Below are 18220 nucleotides of genomic sequence, written 5' to 3'. Positions count from 1 at the left end.
TTTTGTGATTAGCCTTGTTTTTCTTTTCTTCTCCTGTATGTGTTGATTTGGACAGTTGTACCAAATATGACCATTAATTAAATTAAGTGGTAAATAAAGAATAAGTTTTAGTCATTAACATCAGATACAGATTTTATATCCAACAGGGAAACTTACTGTCTGCTTTCCTGCCATAAAAACAGCATCATTTGTTTTTCTCTTCTTTTTTTTTCATTTTGGTTTAAAATAATCAAAACTTCCCCCGTAAGTTCAGAGTCAGCATTTAGGCTCCATAAACTCTCCCACTGTTATTGTCTTTCACACAGATATAATTTGACTTTCAATCTCTCGTGACAACCACAGATTGAAAGTGTTCCTCTGCAGCCCTCTGAGAGACAAAAAGCGAAAGACCTCCTCTTACAGATATATTGCATGTCTTAAAGCCACAGGGGAAAGGACACCCTCTCAAACAACGAATCTACTCTACGTCTCTCTAAACCAGTTGAAGAAGAAGATGGGTGAAGCTGGACACGCTCAGCAAATCAGTCATCAAACAAGTATGTCTAAAGGTGATGAGAAATTAGGGCGATAACATTGTTATGGCCTCAAGTGGGTATAAATCTCAGTCCGCTGAGCCTTTGGAGACAGCTCAGGATGAAGGAGCTGAGGTTGGAAGGTCATGAAGTGTCTTTATGAGCTTTGTGGTGACAGATGAAATAAAGATTGATGATAGGTAGAATAGGTGACTCACTCTTTTGCCCGAGTGCCCGTGAGTCAATCCATCTCACGTCGCAGTCATCACAACAGACAAAGAAGTTAATGCATGGACACCTCTTTGCAGGAAAAGCATAGCAATCAGAAACAGAACGGGGACTCGCACTGCAAACAAGCAGCCATGTTTGAACAACAGAAACCAGTGATGCAGGGTGAGGAGTCGAAACCTAAAATGTAGGTTTGATTTCAACTTGCAGATGGACACGATCCTCTGTCAACACTCCTGTCCTCTGACCAGCAGGGAGGGCCCTGACCTTTGAACCCAGCTGGATGCCTGTTCTTGTAATGGAGCTTTTCTCCCTGCTGCTGTTTTACCAACATAAGGAAAAAGTCTTTCATCAGGGGAATCAGCCATATGTCTTCTAAACCCCCGCCCCAAATCACGGGAAACACCTCACGTCTTCATCTGCTTCAGTCAGGACATTATTGATTATTTCTGAAGAGATTTACATCATGTGTCAAACGGAAATTAGATTTACGTGAGGGCAGTTCAGTAGCCGCTGACCTCTGCTGACAAACACATTTCACTCAAAGACTCATGTGGGCCATGTGTGTCCCTGTAATCTGCGGGGGAAATATTCAGGTTTGAAATGTGGAGATAATGCCGTAATCTCCACCTGCAGTTTTGAAATCCACCAGATAATCCTGGTTAAAATGTGGAGCTGCAGTTTTATGTAAGCACATCAAACCACTGCTATCGACTGTAATGTTTAATCAGTGTAACTTTATTTCTCCCAATACAGAATGGGGCCCTGATCTGCCTGCTATATAAGTTGGGAACATACGTGCACATTTGAAGCCAGAGATATACTTGCTTTCTAACCAGGCGTAAGATAGACTTAGACTTAGACTTTTCTTTATCGATCCCTTTTGGATGACTCCCGCAAGGAAATTGAGCAGCTTACAAAAACACGAGGGATGTATAAAAAATACAGTATAGGATAACCAATAAAGTCTTAACTAAATAAAGTATAAAAAACAATAAACAGTAAGCAATGATAATGGAATAATTAGCTTGTCTGATAACGTGGACTAATTGTTGTGTATGTATATATTTTCCATGTTATAACTTGTTCTTTTACATCATATATAAATGTATACTGAAACACAAATAGCACAATCTGTTGTCCAGTATACATGACCATTATAAAATACGACTACCAGTTGTTTCAGCGCAGTGTGGGTGGAGAACTCATCAGGGTGACACTATGTAATAGCGGTTCTTTCTTTTGTTTGTTATATTATAAAAACTGGTCGGATATTTGCTGAAATGTAGACACAGAGTGATCACAATCATTCCGATTCCTACATTCTGGGTGGATAGTAAATTAAAAGGCAAAACAATGGAGTTGGAAAACTTCCTTGCTGAAACAGATAAGGTCAATAAAGCTGAGGGGAGCTGCGGACCCAGGTAATCATTCTCTGCAGGTTCATCTTTCACATTGTTATATTGTTTTCACATTTGTCATTTGATACAATCAATTATAGACGGATTGTTTCAGAATTTAAACTTCTCAAATGTCATAATTTTAACTGACCATGTCCCCACCTGGATGTGTGTTTTCGTAGTCTCAATAGGAGGACCTGAAGCTGCACGATTACCTCTCTGTGTAAAGCACCACTTCACATGCACTCGGGCAAAGTGCAGCGGCTGTCGCTGAATAACATCACCAGTCGTGGACGACAGCAGAACGTGTTGTATCAAAGACAAGCTTTTACTCAAAACCCCACTGGGTTCATGTATGCAGCTGCCTTGTTTTTATCCTCAAAATGCTTTTCTTTCCTCTGCACTTATGTCACCGGCCTCCAGTGTTAAATTATTGAAGTGGACACAGTTTGGTGTGTCATCATGTAAGGGACTTGCTTTTTCTCTTCTGATACATTTAACAGCATCGGAGGGAGTCGTGGCCTCTTCATGAATTAAACACTGTGCCATCAAAGCCCAAAGGGAGTGTTACCTTGCTATCCGCAGCAGAGAGGACCAGCCAGGTCTGTCTGTACAAGACTCCCAAAACTTTACAGTCACATATAGCACTTAAGTTGCATCATCTCGCCGACTTTAGTATTTATAAGCCGCTGTAGTGCATCCTAGGGCTGATTTGAAACATAAGGCTTTATGAGCAGCCTCAGCACTTATTCCCCCTGATTAACACACAAGATCAGCACTTTTTAAACCACACATTAACTTCGGCACACTTTCTGTCTCTCTTTGTTCTTACAGTTTGAGTTTGCTGTTGGCCCAAAAACCAAAGTGGTTCCAATGATAGCTGATGATCGCTGAGAGGCTGAAGAGGAGAAGTAAACAAGAGATGAGCCAGCAGCCCAAACAGGGAGAGCTCTGTCAACACGACGGTAATATGTCAGTGTCCCCAGATACAGGAGCTGGCCCTCTGATGGTGGGGAACAAAGACAAGCACAACAAAGAACATGTTTAATATACAGTATATAAGAAAAAAGTAGGTTTGTTCATCAACAAATGATCTTACTTTTGTATTTTATATGAATTCATATCAACAGCCATTAATAATGGTTATTGCTTTCCAAAATAATAATGAAAAATAATTTCCATAATAATAGCCGTATAAATTGCAGCATTATAATGCGCTAACCTAATAAACCTTTAAACTCAATAAATAATGATTTATTTCTATCTTTACAACAAAGAACACTGTCTTTTACTGCGCTATCTTTGATTGATGATTAGTTCTAGCTTCTCTTTAGGAGAATGTGAGCTGAGGGAGGGGTTGCTGACCTTTTTTAGCCCATTTAGTGTTCTCACAAGTCGCATACAGTATTTTGATCATCTCAGATCATTCTCTCATCTGGAATTGGTTCTTGCAGTTTTGTGGCCTTTATTTCCATTCAATATCTTTATTTATTATTTTGAAAATACTTCCTATACTTCCTAACAAAGATCCAAAAGAATATTAAGAAGCACGGAGATAATTGTCTAACATTAGAATGAGGCCTTCCCTTACATCAGATATTTGAAAAGTCATAACCCATATATGTATATATATATATATATATATATATATATACATATAATGTGTACAACAATAATAAAAAAGCATAATTACATTGTAAATCAATAAGAAAGTTTCTCAAAGTTATTTTTTTTGCATAGAATAAAATATCTTTTGTCATTGTGCAAGAACAGTACATGATTAAGATTGCACCTGCTTTAAAGATGCTATTAAATCAATAAATAAGGTAAAAAAAACAAAAAAAACAGGGCAAAGGTACAGTAAGTAAAAGTAGCAATAAAGTGACAGTAAAGTTACCAGTAAACCGACCTAACAAAAGCAAACATGTGGTGTTTTAGTGAATAACTCAAACTGAATCTGTAAAAGTGAGGAGAACATGTTTCTTTTGACTCATTTCTAGTTCTGTAATAGATAGTACAGTTGCTTTAAGTGCCTCGTTTATTGTTTTGTTTTGTAAAAGATTCACAAGAAGGTTTATTGTTGGCATGTGTTTGTGTGGGCACCAACGGATCTCGAGAGCCCATATTTGTGTTACCGTGTGCTGAGCAGATAAGAAGACCGTTGAGAGATTGAGTTCATTGAGAGTGTTGTGAGGGATGTCCTTTGGCTTATACAGGAAGCGCATACGTAAACTGAGCTGGAGTGCAAACAGGAAGTGAATGATGGATTTCAGGTTTTGTTGCTGCGGAGAGAGGAAACGCTCAAGAGTTCCTCAATAGCTCCAGCACATGGTCGCGTTGTTAGAAAGCTGTTAAGCTGCTGCAGTGCAGGAAAAGGACTTTTCTGTGGTTGACTGAGGGCGTCACAGGGTCAAATCATGCAGTTTGTTTAACTGATTAGAGGAAGTGTGTTTTTTAAACATACTTGAGTAATGCAATTCATGTTTTTAAGACTCTCTGAGCGTTGTATTAGCTAAAAAAAAATCCATCTTTTGTTTGGTCTTCTTGTAATATATTAAGATTTAAATAACAAGCTAGGAATTAATGAGCGAAGAGGCAATACTCCAGTTCTTCTGCTACAATAGTGTATGCAGTTCCTGGTGGTCTACAGGTCATGACCCCCAGTAGTGCAGCAGAGACAGGTGCTGCTACATTTTTCTCAGCCTGCTGCATCTGTCATCCTTACATGAAAACAACTACCTTAGACTGAAAGTTTCAATACATTCACAACTCAGGATTTAAACTTTGGCGACGAGTTTTTCATTTGTTTGTCTGACTAAAAGTCAAACTGTCCACGTCCATTGCAGGTTTTGTTGTATGACCAGAGGCGCAATTAACTAGGGGCCCCCAATTAACCCCACTGGGAAAAAAAACTTGCATCCTATTGAATTCAATTTCAATTCAATTCAGTTCAATTTTATTTATATTGCCAAATCATAACAAAAGTTATCTCAGGACACTTTACAGAGTAGGTAAAGACCACACTCAATGACTTATTAATGATTTACATAGACCCCACAATTCCTCCGTAGAGTACGGTGGCAACGAAAACCTTGCCTATAACAGACAGGAACGTCAGACAGACCCAGCTCCAGTTTTTATTGGAGCCCTTAGAAACATTTAAAAAATGAAGTCTGTGATTGGATAGATATGGGACACATTTATCCAATCAGCTGCCATCATGTGGCTGGGTTCATAAGGTCAGTTTTGTTGTCAAATGATACGTCGCTTACTGTTACTACAATACAGTGACAAAATGTCAGAAAGGAAATGTGATAGTGGAGCACGAAAAAGAAAAGCACAATGACTGAAAGAACAGCGGGACCAAGATCTACTAAAGAAAATTTCTCAATCGACAGGATTTTTAAAGGTTCCGGACTCTCCTTTAGTTCTAGTGTTTTTTTTCTTTCTGATAAAGCATGATTAATAATGTGGAGGGCCCGTTACCTCCCATCCCCTTCCTCAAGAACTTACCACTGAGAGGGGCTAAGATTTTGGAATATTGGTCCACAATCAATTTGTATGTCAAAATAAATGTCAATAAAACCACACATTTTGCAAATTGTGACAGAATAATTTTAGTTTAAGAGCAAACTCAAAGATCTTAGAAATGACTTTCTTGCAAGGAAAGCATTTATTATACAAGGAACCACTAACTTCACTGTAAGATATAATAAGTTGGCTTTACTAAAAAAAAATATGCAAACTTATTGCCTTAAACTAACTGAGTTAAGTTAACTTGATTAAGTAAGTACATGTAACTTATTCAATATAAGTGTGCAGTACTTGCGAGAACTTGTTTATAATGAGTTTACTATACTAAACTAAACATGGGTATTTTGAGTTCACAGCTCTTGGATTAACTTGCTTGTTATGATTGTATTTTACTCAAAATAACTAATTTACTGTAACTTTACTGTACTGAAATAAACTTGTCAATTCTAAGTCTACAGAACTTAAAATAACTTTGTTATCATCACTTAATTTGAAAGAACAAAATACTGCGGAAAATAATGTTATCTGCATTCAATTTATTTCAAACATGCATAGAATTAACAGGATGCAGATTTAGTGCTCACAATTTTTGATGGATTATTTGCTGGCCACATATCACATTTCCTTTTACACATAATTTAACACCTGCATCCCAAGAAGGCACTATTGTAAAAGCACTGAACAGGTCTGAGTATTGAACAATGAAATGATTATGTTTTCACTTCTCTTAAACAGTTTAAAATGTTGTTTAATAAAAGCATCAAACCTCTTTTCTCCATCATAAAAAACATTAACAGTGCAGATTTAGTATGTATCTGAACACACACTTTATGCGGGAGTCCTGTATTTGCTGGCTACATCATCCAACATTTTCAATTCTTTTTACACATTTAACATCTGCATCACAAGAAGGCACTATTATAAATGCACTAAACAGGTCTGAGTATCAATTGTGCAATAATGAGAACAAAGGTTACTGTATGAGGGGCCGTACAAGACATTATTTATCCTGGCCCTCTCACACATACATTCTCCTCTCACATACATATATTCTCCTTTCACACACATACATTCTCCTTGCACATACTTATATTCTCCTTGCACGCACACACACATTCTCCTCTCACATACATATATTCTCTTTTTACACACATACATCCTCCTTGCACATACATATATTTTCACTCTCGCACACACATACATTCTCCTTTAACGCACATATATTCTGTGTGAGAGGAGAATATATGTGTGTGTGTGAGAGGAGAATATATGTGTGTGTGAGAGGAGAATATAGGTGTGTGAGAGGAGAATATATGTGTGTGTGAGAGGAGAATGTAGGTGTGTGCGAGAGGAGAATGTATGTGTGTGAGAGGGCCAGGATAAATAATGTCTTGTACGGCCCCTCATATTACTGAGTGCTACCTTACATCTGACTCCTCATTCTTTAAACAACATGTTTTTTATTGTTAGCAGTTTAGGGGGGAGGGCTTTGTTTCCCAAACCAAGCATTACACTTTGAAAGAATTTGAATGTGTTTCCAATGCATTTTGGGTAGTCGAGGTTCAAGGCATATGTGAGGCCAAATAGGAGGCAAACTGCCTGTGGCAAATCCCTAATTTTGTCCATCACAATACCTCCCTCGAGGATGATGGCTGTAGAACTGGGCTGCTCAGGATCATCTTCATTCAGGATGGTCAATACACCAACTGTGACGTTGTCTATGGCCTCATCTTTCGTTGTCTCCTGCAAAGAAACAAACAATCAGCAAAACAATTTGTAGTCAGGAAGTATTTGGATGGTTAGACACTACGATCATTATAAACTATACACTGAGATCTGTGATGGAGAGACACTTTGAAAAAAATGAAAGCTACAATACAATAGCTCGAATAAATTCGAAATAAAGTGATAGATAAGACAGTAAAGAAAGGCCTACATCAATGAATACAAGCAGAAATGTGAGGGACATATACACTATATTGCCAGAAGTATTCACTCACCTGCCTTGACTGGCATATGAGCTTAAATGACATCCCATTCTTAATCCATAGGGTTTAATGTAACTCTCTCGTCACATTAAACCCTATGGATTAAGAATGGGATGTCATTTAGCTCATATGCCAGTCAAGGCAGGTGAGCGAATACTTTTAGCATCTTTGAGGTCTGTATTACAAGTGAATATAATGTATTTTGTACTTACAAAACATGTCTTATAGAACCTGTTTGGGTCATCACCAAAGATCATGGGAAGCCCTTTGAGGACCACAGAGCGTCTTGCAGTTACATCTGATGACTTATAAGAAAGAGACAGAAAACATCAATTAGAATAAAAATGATGAGTGTAAGGACTCCTTAAAAACATGTAACAAATAATTTCTTACCAAGTTGTCCATTAATTCTTGAATTTTCTGTCCAGAAGCTCCTTTTTTTGACTGCAGGAGTTCAATGATGCGTGGAGTGTGCTTGTCAAGAGACTCAAAAAAACTGCTTTCAAGATGTTTGTTTGCAATTCTGCTAAACTCTGCAAAAACCTAAAAAAAAAATGAATACAAAAAAGTAGGGTGATAGTTGTTTTTGGGGGGGGGGGGGGACATCAATAAATCCTCACTGTGAGAGCAAGAGTACTTTACTTGAAAACAATATGTTAAAGCATAACATTTACAAAGACTTATAACTAACTAACCTGTCTCTCTGTGAAGAGGGCTGGCCACCGTTCCACTATGTCCTGTACAGCAGGCTCCTTTTTCACGATCTCTTGCCTGCGTAGTGAGAATGTCTGGTCCATCATGTTTGAAATGAGAGAGCCATTGTGTTGTTTTTTCTTCATTTCTTCCACGAGAACCATTCTGGCACTTTCAAGGCCTTCTTCATTCTGTCTGTGGGGTAAATTGGGGAGATAGTTTGCTTCACCCCTCTTCGGCCGTTTGATGTTTTTTCTTGACGATTCACCCTCTGGGTTGTTTTTACTTCTTTTGCCCCCATTAACTATGACATCCTCACATCCAGCCTTTCTGAGCTTCATTCGATAATTCCCCATCTTAAATTTAAGGCTGTTTTTCCAGCCATAGTATCCTGGCTGAGGACCAGGCTCAGTAAGGCTTGGATGCTTGCTGATGAGAGATTTGGACACACTGGTGTAATCATCATCATCAGGGTACGCTTTAAAGCTGTACATGGCCTCTGCGAGTTTTTCCAATATGTCATGCTTCATATCACGTGACAGCGACATACGTGTTCCATCTTTCATAAAGGCAAGATCAGCTTGTCTCAACCTGTACTCAACATCCACCGAAAAATTAGGAACATCAAAAAATTCCGGCCATTGTCTTCTTAATGGAGTTTCAGTGGGAGGCAGTATATCCGTATCTGTTGAGCTGCAGTCATCCGATGACGTGACAGGCAATGTCACAGGTGATAACTCTAGAGTCACCAAGGGAATGACTTTTAGTGTCGCTTTTTCAGGCAAATCAGTGATGTGTGTCAAATTACAGAGAGCATTATCAAAGTCTTTGTCTTCATATTGCAATATAAAATCATACTGCAGGGAGAGTTTCTCTTTCAAATGTGCTTTTAACTCCTCAATAGAATTGGGCCTCTCATTTAGAACCAGTTTCCTGATATCGTCATCACTGACGACCACTCTCATCAAAAGTCGCTGTGTTTCCATGATGACTTCTCAACCTGAAAAATAAGGACATTTGTATTAGATTTCAAGAATTCAGTATTTACATCAACCTGAAAAGGAAAATACTGAAAATACCTGAAATACTCAGCACAGTATGTATCGTTTCAGGGTAATGAGCTGTCTGCCTCTAATCTTGTAAAGGGATAGAGGGAAAACATCGTTCAGTTCAGACAACCGTGTGACAGAGAAGGTGGACAAGTGACTGAGCTCATATACTCTTAGATGCTCATGATACCATGAGGCCAGAAGTTTGCAGACAAACACGATGTCATTATTGATCATTACAATCTTTGATATTTGTCTGAAATCTGGTAGGCCAGAGCAAGATCCCACTGAAATGACCATGTCAGCACTGTACTTGATGCCATCGATGAAGACAGAGGGTGCTGCCAAGACTGTCTGGCTCTGCTGGCCATTTCTGTGATGAAGTTCTGTGAAAAAGTTTTGCACATTTTCAGGAAATGAAGCAACCATCACAGACTGGACTTTGTTGATTTCAACAGATGGCTTGAAGAATGAGTTAGCATCTAAATGAAATGCTATCATTTTCTGGTGTCGGACAGATAATGTAAGTGAAATGTTTTTGAAATTGCGAGTGTGACGGAGAACATCTTTGAAAAACTTGTGTTTCCCTTCGAACCGCATTGTCCATACATCAGATAATGGGCCAAATTTTTTAATCAGTTGAGGATAATGCTCGATGTAGTGGTGCTTTGGGCGCAATTTCTCGTTTGGGAACACTTTCTGAAATAAATCTCTATGCTCTGCAATCTTGCAGTCAAAAAAGTACAGAGACTCCTCTGTGAAGCTTGCAGACACTGAGATTTCCACTACATCTTTTAGGTTCATCAAAACTTCCCAAGTTTCATCCCCCTCAGGGATGTGATGACCAATCATCAGTGGCAGAAGTCTGAGAAGTGCCCAATTCTCATGTGCATTTCCTCCAATTGTTGCCATGGTGGAAAAGGTTTTTCTGACAAGCTGAGGTTGGTTTGTTTTGTCTGAAAATGTATATGGAAACTGCTTAATGGCCTGATTAAGAGTTTCAAGAGAGAAGTATCCATTTGATATCAGTACCTTCAAGCACAAGGCTAATTCACCTGGAACAATGCCTTCGAGAAGATCATGCATAAGGTCAGGAGGGTACCCATCAACGACATGAAAGTGTTCCAAGCTATCAGTTAGAGGGCAGCTTCTTTTCACACCAAACTGTGGGGCCAAAGAAGGATCCTGTTGTACGTTCTTGACTTGTTGGTCATGATCTTCCTCTGTTCTTGGTAGGAATGAGCCTGTTCTCACTTCCTTGTGTTGGATTTCCTCTCGTTTTGCCATACAGAATCGACACATCTGGCTAACGGTGAAGCTTTCAAAAAAACCTCCAAGGGAATGAGCAGCCAAATTATCTGCGGCAACAAATAATACAGTGCCTTTTACACTGGCCCCTAGATGTTCAACATATACACCATGTTGCTCAAGAGAAACCAGGTCTTGAATGAGAGGGCGAAGAGTTTCCCCATAACCATAGCCCTTGATGTTACTGGCCTTGCAGAGCAGGGCAAGCTGAATGCAATGGAGACTGGAACGATACTTTGAGTGCAGATTACCAAGTACCCAGTAGATTGCACATAACTTGTGTTTGTTTCTGGAAGTTCCCAAAGGGTTTGCCACCTCAAAATCATCGATGTACAAGAATAGAACAATCCTAAATCCTTGCTCTTTAAAGAGAGAGTTACTTTTAAAGCAGGAACCATCCCTATGAGATTTGTATCTCTGTGTCAGATTTGTCTCAGGTGACATGGCCTTATCCAAAATGTCTTTATTTGCTAGCAATGTCTGCAACATTTGTAGTATCGAGACATACACAACTGTCTGCTTGTCATTTTTCAGCACAAACTCAATTGGCATTACCACAGAGAATTTGTTTAAAATGTATGTTTTTCGTTTGCTTGCAGTTGACAACGATCCTCCAGGGGAAGTGAATCTCAAGAATGCATTACTCTTAGTAACTTCTTTTACTATTTCACCCACTAAAGAGTCATTAGGCTGATCGAGTATTCTTTGAAGTGAGGTATGTAACAATGGCTGTGACAGTAAATTAATTTGATTGATCTGTTCTATAACTTCTTGCAGGGAAGTCTCTGAAATGTTAAGAACTGAGGACATTTTCAGAAATAGAGCAGCCAAATTATGTTCCAACTGACTCTCCAGTTCTTGTACATCTTTGCTCTCCACGACTTCAAAGTCAAAATCATCAGCTACAGAGACATTATCCTCTGCTTGAATGTTCAGATTAGGGGGAGATTCTTCAGGTAAATTCCCCGGAAGAATTTCGAATTTGAATGACATTGTACTGTGTACTGGGTGCTCTTTGGATTTATGTGCATTAAATGTGGAATAATTGCTGCTCTGGAAGTTACACCCTTGATATGGACAACTAACCTCTTGTTTCAGTTTCAAATGCCCACGTAAATGGGTGAAAAAGTTTGAATCAGTGCCAGGCTCAACAAAGTCACACAGCTGACAGTGGTATGCTGTTTCATTCCTTTTGCCCGGATCTTTTTGACTGTGCCAGGTAGATAAATGCACCTTAAGTGCATTAAAAGACTTAAACATGCATATGCATTCCTTATGTGGGCAAGGAAGTTGTGCAATCCGTGTATGGGACCCATGTTTTAAGCGGTAATGCTTAAGTAACTGGCCTCTCTTTTCTGCATAAAATGTGCACCACTTACACGTCCACTGCATTTGAAGGTTTTATCTGGTTCTGAAGGGTCCTGATTGATAAATCTGAAATGAAAGAAAATTAGGAAATGATTAGAAAATGGAGGGAGAGAGGGGGAGAGAGGGAGAGAACATTTTGAGAATCCTCACCTGGATCAAGCTGAGCCACTAGACGAAGCAATACTTCAGATGTGTCCACTGCAGAGGAACTGAAGGCCAGGCTGGGGTTAAAAACAGTTCCTGAAATACTCCCACCTTCAGAAAAGGAGGGAAACAGCAGAGTCAATGTCAAGACTGAGCACAGAGAGAGAGTGAGTGTGTTTGGTGAGATGATTATTTATCCACAAGTGCAATCATTGTATTATTTGGGACACAAAATAGGTACTATGGATTCCATTAGATTTATTTCAATTGTTTTCCTTTTTATGATCATAAAATTTACAAAAATGCAAGGAGATATTAATTACTGCACAAGAAGAATCATGAGAAAATACCTTTTACTGCTGAGATTGTGCAATGTGTGGACTCATTAGTTTGAGCCTGTGTTGGATACAGTTAAAAAGAATAAAACAATTCAACTGTTAACACTTAATATTTAGGCATGCACAGATTAAATATCAGCAAGCTTCTGAGCGAAGAGAGTCCCGCTCCAACTGCCCATTACCTCCAATAGAAAATTTGAAACCGATTTTTGAGAAAAGCAGAAACGACCCTCTTCTTACACTCGTTACAGTTTCCATAATATTTACTCAAGAGATACCAAAATTACATCAGAGTGTTCGGAAACTTCTTGTGCCAACTGACGTATCTTTGTTTTTTTGATGCGAGCTCGCGTTTTGCCACAGTAAGCCCTAATGCGAGGGCAAGAAATCCCAATGTTTCCCTCCTTTCCTCCTTGCTAGTTTGTCCTGCATCTCCAAGCTAACTTCAAAGAAAATAACCCCCTCCCCCAGCGCTAGACTTGGTAACGTTAGCACTGCTACACAAACGCGGCCTGTAACCCCCAATCTCTTGTTTATGACGGATAAGACTACACAGAGACACACGTGTAACATCGAACATGATAGACAATGTTATCAATGGCTCTATCGATTGTTTTTTCGCAAATTTCATTGAAAACAAATGCATTGGCCGAGAGGACGGTTAGCGAAACAGCAGAAAAGCGAACAGACTTGCATAGTTCCCCTTTTAGTCAAGCATGGACTTACCAAACCAACGTTCCCAGCAGCAGCAGAGTGATGAATCCGAAAATTGAAATGATGGCGGTTGCTGCCGTGTTGTAGTCCAACGACATCATGTCCACTCCACTACCGCGCGGCGCGCCAAGGGGCAGGTGGTTGATGACCTGTGCAGTCAGTGCGCATGTGCAAATGTTGAGACGTTTGGGGGAGGGGAGGGCGCAGTGGGAGATTGTGGCACTGCCAGCCCTGCTCGCTCACTGACAGACTTCTGTTTAGATCCACAGTTTTTAATTGCTTAATTTACGATAAAACTACAGATTTATGATATTTGTTTTTTCTTGTAAACAATACAATTGTGCCGATAATGTTATGTAAAAGCTAGAAAAGAAATGAAGTAACAAAACTAGAGGAGCATTTTCCTCTGAAGTGTAAGGCAGAAGAAATAGAAAGTAACTTAAGAAAATGTGCCAACACCTCGAATATGTAGGGTGTTTAAGTATAAGAGTAAATGCACATAGTTACATGTAACTAAGTACATTTACTCTTGAAAAGGCACAAGTTCCCAGGACTTGTTTTTTCTATATTAATACAACTTGAGCATACTGAGTTTGGAAGGTTTTTCATCCCTAATGTACAAGTAACTTATTCTAAATGAGTGTTAACAACATGTTAATAAAAACTGAGTTTGGTGCACTTAATACCTTTTATTAAAGCCAATGTTAAGATTTACAGTGTTGGCCTTGGCCATTCGCAGCTTGGCCTCAAAAAAATGAAAAATAAACAAGCGACTTCTAATATTACCATGACGATTTTTTTTAGTTCATTTCCAGAAATGTATTTTAAGTATATCCCACTTCCACTTCCTCAATATCTCAGTTGTATTAAACGCAAACTGGTTTAAACTGAAATCTCATTTAAAAAAAAGAAGCCAGTATTGTACCTTCATTAATCATCTTGAATGAAACTAAAGTTAATGTGTTAAATCAGTAACATCAACCATTTGAAATTAGCTACAGTTCTTCCCTCATAATGTCATAATCCACTCCTGCTTTTGTTTTCTGGCTAAACAAACAAAAACCTTCATTATTAAATCGAAAAACTTCCCTCTCAATTTCACAGTTGATTGTTCCTGATTCATTCAGGATACAATTAAATTTGCTTTCTGCAGAACGTAAATGAAAGCGTAAGTTTGAATAGATGGCTGATGCTGTCTTTTTTTACACTCAGGGTAGAAAAATACAGAGAGCTTTGTGAGCTCTGTTTCAGAGGATCAACAACTGAGCCAAACCTGCTGATGAGACAAACAGAAAGCCTGGAGGTGGCTGGAGGCACTTGATAACAGCAGAGCTTTCATCCTGTTTAATGTTAAATGCATGCATTGTATTTGTACACATTTCTTTATCCCTTGATATTCATTGTATTTATACTTTTGTGCTGGTAATCCATCTGTAATAGAGAGAGAGAGACATACTGCACAACCAGGTCTGGTATTTTCTCAAGCCTTAAGGCAGACACCTGTGTGTAAGCTTTTTGTCCGTGTAGCTGACTCCTCCATGACAGTGCTCCTTTACCCTCAACCAGGGAGTTCACAGGTCACGTTCATACCTCTTTTTTACTTACTCTGCGTCTGGTGTCACATTCCCATGAAACTGATATAGCTGACACAGAAGATGGACTTACTTTTCTTGCCACTTTCCTGCCACAGCTGCAAAGGTTCAGAAATAGCAGTCCCGTTCACAACTGACACACTGACGCCACAGTGGAACTCACTGATTCGCTGACACTTCTTGAACCTTTCGAATTCCAATCCCTTAACATAGCAAACTGCTGCTGAAATGCACAGATATTTGAGACTAGTAGAGATATAACTGCTGAGGTTTTGATTTGAAACAACAGCTATTTGGCTGATTATATGAAGACACATACAGTATCACACATGACCTGTTGCCATCATTGTCCAAGAAAGCAGGAAACGTGGAACTATTGTGCAGCGAGAGTCTGTCCTCTCTTCTTGTGAGTGGCATAATAATGACTCCGAGCATATCTGCGGTGCTGTGGAGGTAGATGCACGGCCACGCTGTCTCTGACACAGAGCAGGATGTATGTGCATGCCTGTACAGTCTCCCTGTAATCAGCATCCTGGCTGTTGCAGATAAGGCACAGTAGTGCAGTGTGAGGCTGCTGCTGACTTTCTGCCAGGAGACTTAAGGGCAAAGCATCCACACCGGCAAACACCACTGTGGACGCTTTTGCCGGTGAACTATTTTACTACTCCACCATCGTTATCCAACACGTTATAACACCCTAACACCCTTGCCTTATGTAATAGTTACTCAAAAACATCACAAAGACAAGACATCCTAGTTTGAATCAGTCCTGTAGGTCAGTGATTCCCAACCTGGGGTACAGAGAGACTGTGGAGCGGCTCAGTTAATTTGAAAAAAATCTAAATTATGATTTGATTTAAAAAAAACATGTCCACATGAAAGGTTGTGAGTCTGATATAGATTGCTCAATGGAATAAATGTATTATATTTTTTAAGTAAAAACATCTGTAGATTTCACCATACAGATCACTTTCTGTGCACATGAGTTTTGCGTTTTCATGTCTGAGCAAACATCATGTTATGCTGAGCTGTATGTTGTAAGTTGTATGTATGCAGCAAAAAGGTAAGGTAAGGTAAACCAGATGCGGATTGCATGAGTGACTCACTATTCTTTAAAGTTGACTTCATATAGGAGGTGGGGAAATCAACTTTCCTAAACAAGGCTCTGCAAAGCATCTTTTATCACCTTTCAATAGTCATCTTTCCTCACAGCTTGGACTGTTATTTACGTTTAATAACTTCCATTCTTGTCTGATTGCTGTTGGACGATCAACTCAAGGAGGGCTTTTATAAAAACAAAGCTCTACTCCTCTAGATTTCAACAACAGTACTGTACTATAAATCAGCTCCCAAAACCCTTAGTCAGGGAAAATACACTCCATGTGGAAGTTGTACTATGTTGCATCAGCCAAGAGAGTGGGAACATGTTTTTAACATGCAAAGAGGGCTCTGTGTGGCTGTGTGAGTCGGGGGCAGCTCTTCAGCCAGAGCTCCATCTTTACGAGCCCTCAGACACAATCACGCTGGAACATGTGGTTTTGATCGGCTCACGTGCAAGGCCAGGGCCAGTTAAAGCACCACTATGCAACGATCACTCACTATGCTCAGCAACGAGAACCACATGCAAGTCTAAACCCAAATGCCCTGATCCCAGTCCCTGTTTTCAGTCATATCTTGTCCCACAGGAGCCCAGGGGCCCGTTTCATACAGCACGCTAAGTAAAGTGGGACTTAAAATTCCAAAACCTGACTTGAATGAACCTAATAAATCAGTTGAGGTTAAATCAGTTCCATAAAAGACAATTCAAGCTCACACAATCGGACTAAATTGAGACAGGGGTCTGTTCAGCTGCATGTATCGCCACCTGGTGAATCTACGTTAAACATTCACTCTCTTTTAGCTCTGTTTTTGGTCTCCATCAACTCCTGACGGAAATATCTGGCTCTTTAGCTTCTAAATGCTCCACTATGCTCACCAGCTAGTTGGTAACCGTGTCTTTTTGCAGTTTGGTGCTGAGCAGGTAGTGTACAGTGTTTTTGTTTTGTCTTTTACAGGGGGTCCAAACAGTGATCTTAAACTCTCTATATAGCTCTGTAAAGCAGAGGGAAGCTTCAGATTCAGGTAATAATTCTCTGTAGGTTCATTACTATGAGAGACAACTTTTATATTGTCAGATATAGCATGTTATAGAAAATATTTATTATAGCTGCTTTAAACACAGACATGTATTTTAAATTCTTCTGTGGATCCCAAAGTTTCCAAAGATACCAAATATATAACACTAATTTTGAAGAAATATGTATAATATGATGCAAAAGGATTCCATTTTATTGAATGAGCTACTTTTACTAGTCGTATTTACTCTGTTAGCACGTAGTTTCAATGAAGTGTTGCAACAAGCTGACAGAACACACAGGAGTCTGCCAGACAGTGGGCGGTGTGGCCAAAATCTTCCAGTCGGATATAGGTTATTTTCACCATCTCAATATTGACATTTATCACAATGTAGCATGTTGTTGTATTCATTCAATCACATGGTAAAGACTATTTTGTATATTCCTTTCCTATGTGAAATCAATGATTGACAAGTAAAAGGCAATGAGTATTTTTTCAAAATGAACGTAATGTGCAAGGATCAGAACTTAAAGCATTAATTAATCTAAATATTGCCATAACTCGCCACTTATTTTTCGGGACTGCGATTGAAACCATAAAGAAAAAAAATAATATACAGTCTTATTTCCAAATTTAGAGCCACTAAAAAGAGGAAAACTGGATGTTGAGTCCAAATTCCCAACATTCTCTGTTTCCAGTTCCAATTTTGTTTTAGATCTGTACTTCATTCATCCATTTACTGTAAAACAACTTAAAGAAGACTTTGGGAAAATGTGCATTTTCATTGTTCCTATACATTAGACTAAATCCTTTTTTCAGACATAAAAACCCAAAACAACACAACATTTGGCATATTTTCTTTAATAATCAGCAATTTTTCAAAACACGTATCATGCCCTCTCACTAACTGTACATGTGTAAATGTATTCTGTTTGCCCCTGTCCGAGCTGGGATGTCTGCAAGTTGGCAACAGCATGTCATCCGTGTCCCTGTGCTGTTTGGTGTTATTACACTGCATCCACTGACCACCATCAGACTGTTAATAGCACACTTTGTGCTCTTGTGAACTGTTAACTGGGGGAAAAAACCTTCAAATTCCCCCGCCCAACAGCTGGCTAATCCCCTCCAGAGATCCCGTCCTACAGAAACCCTGCAGTGGACACCCAGGCTGAGTTTACAGATAAATACATTTCTGCTGTGTAGTAGAAAGCGAACAAGTCGTAACCCTGAACCAGTG

The sequence above is a fragment of the Echiichthys vipera genome (assembly GCF_963691815.1).
Source record: "Echiichthys vipera genome assembly, chromosome: 5".
Lineage (NCBI taxonomy): Eukaryota > Metazoa > Chordata > Actinopteri > Perciformes > Trachinidae > Echiichthys > Echiichthys vipera.
Note: the sequence above shows the minus strand (reverse complement) of the source record.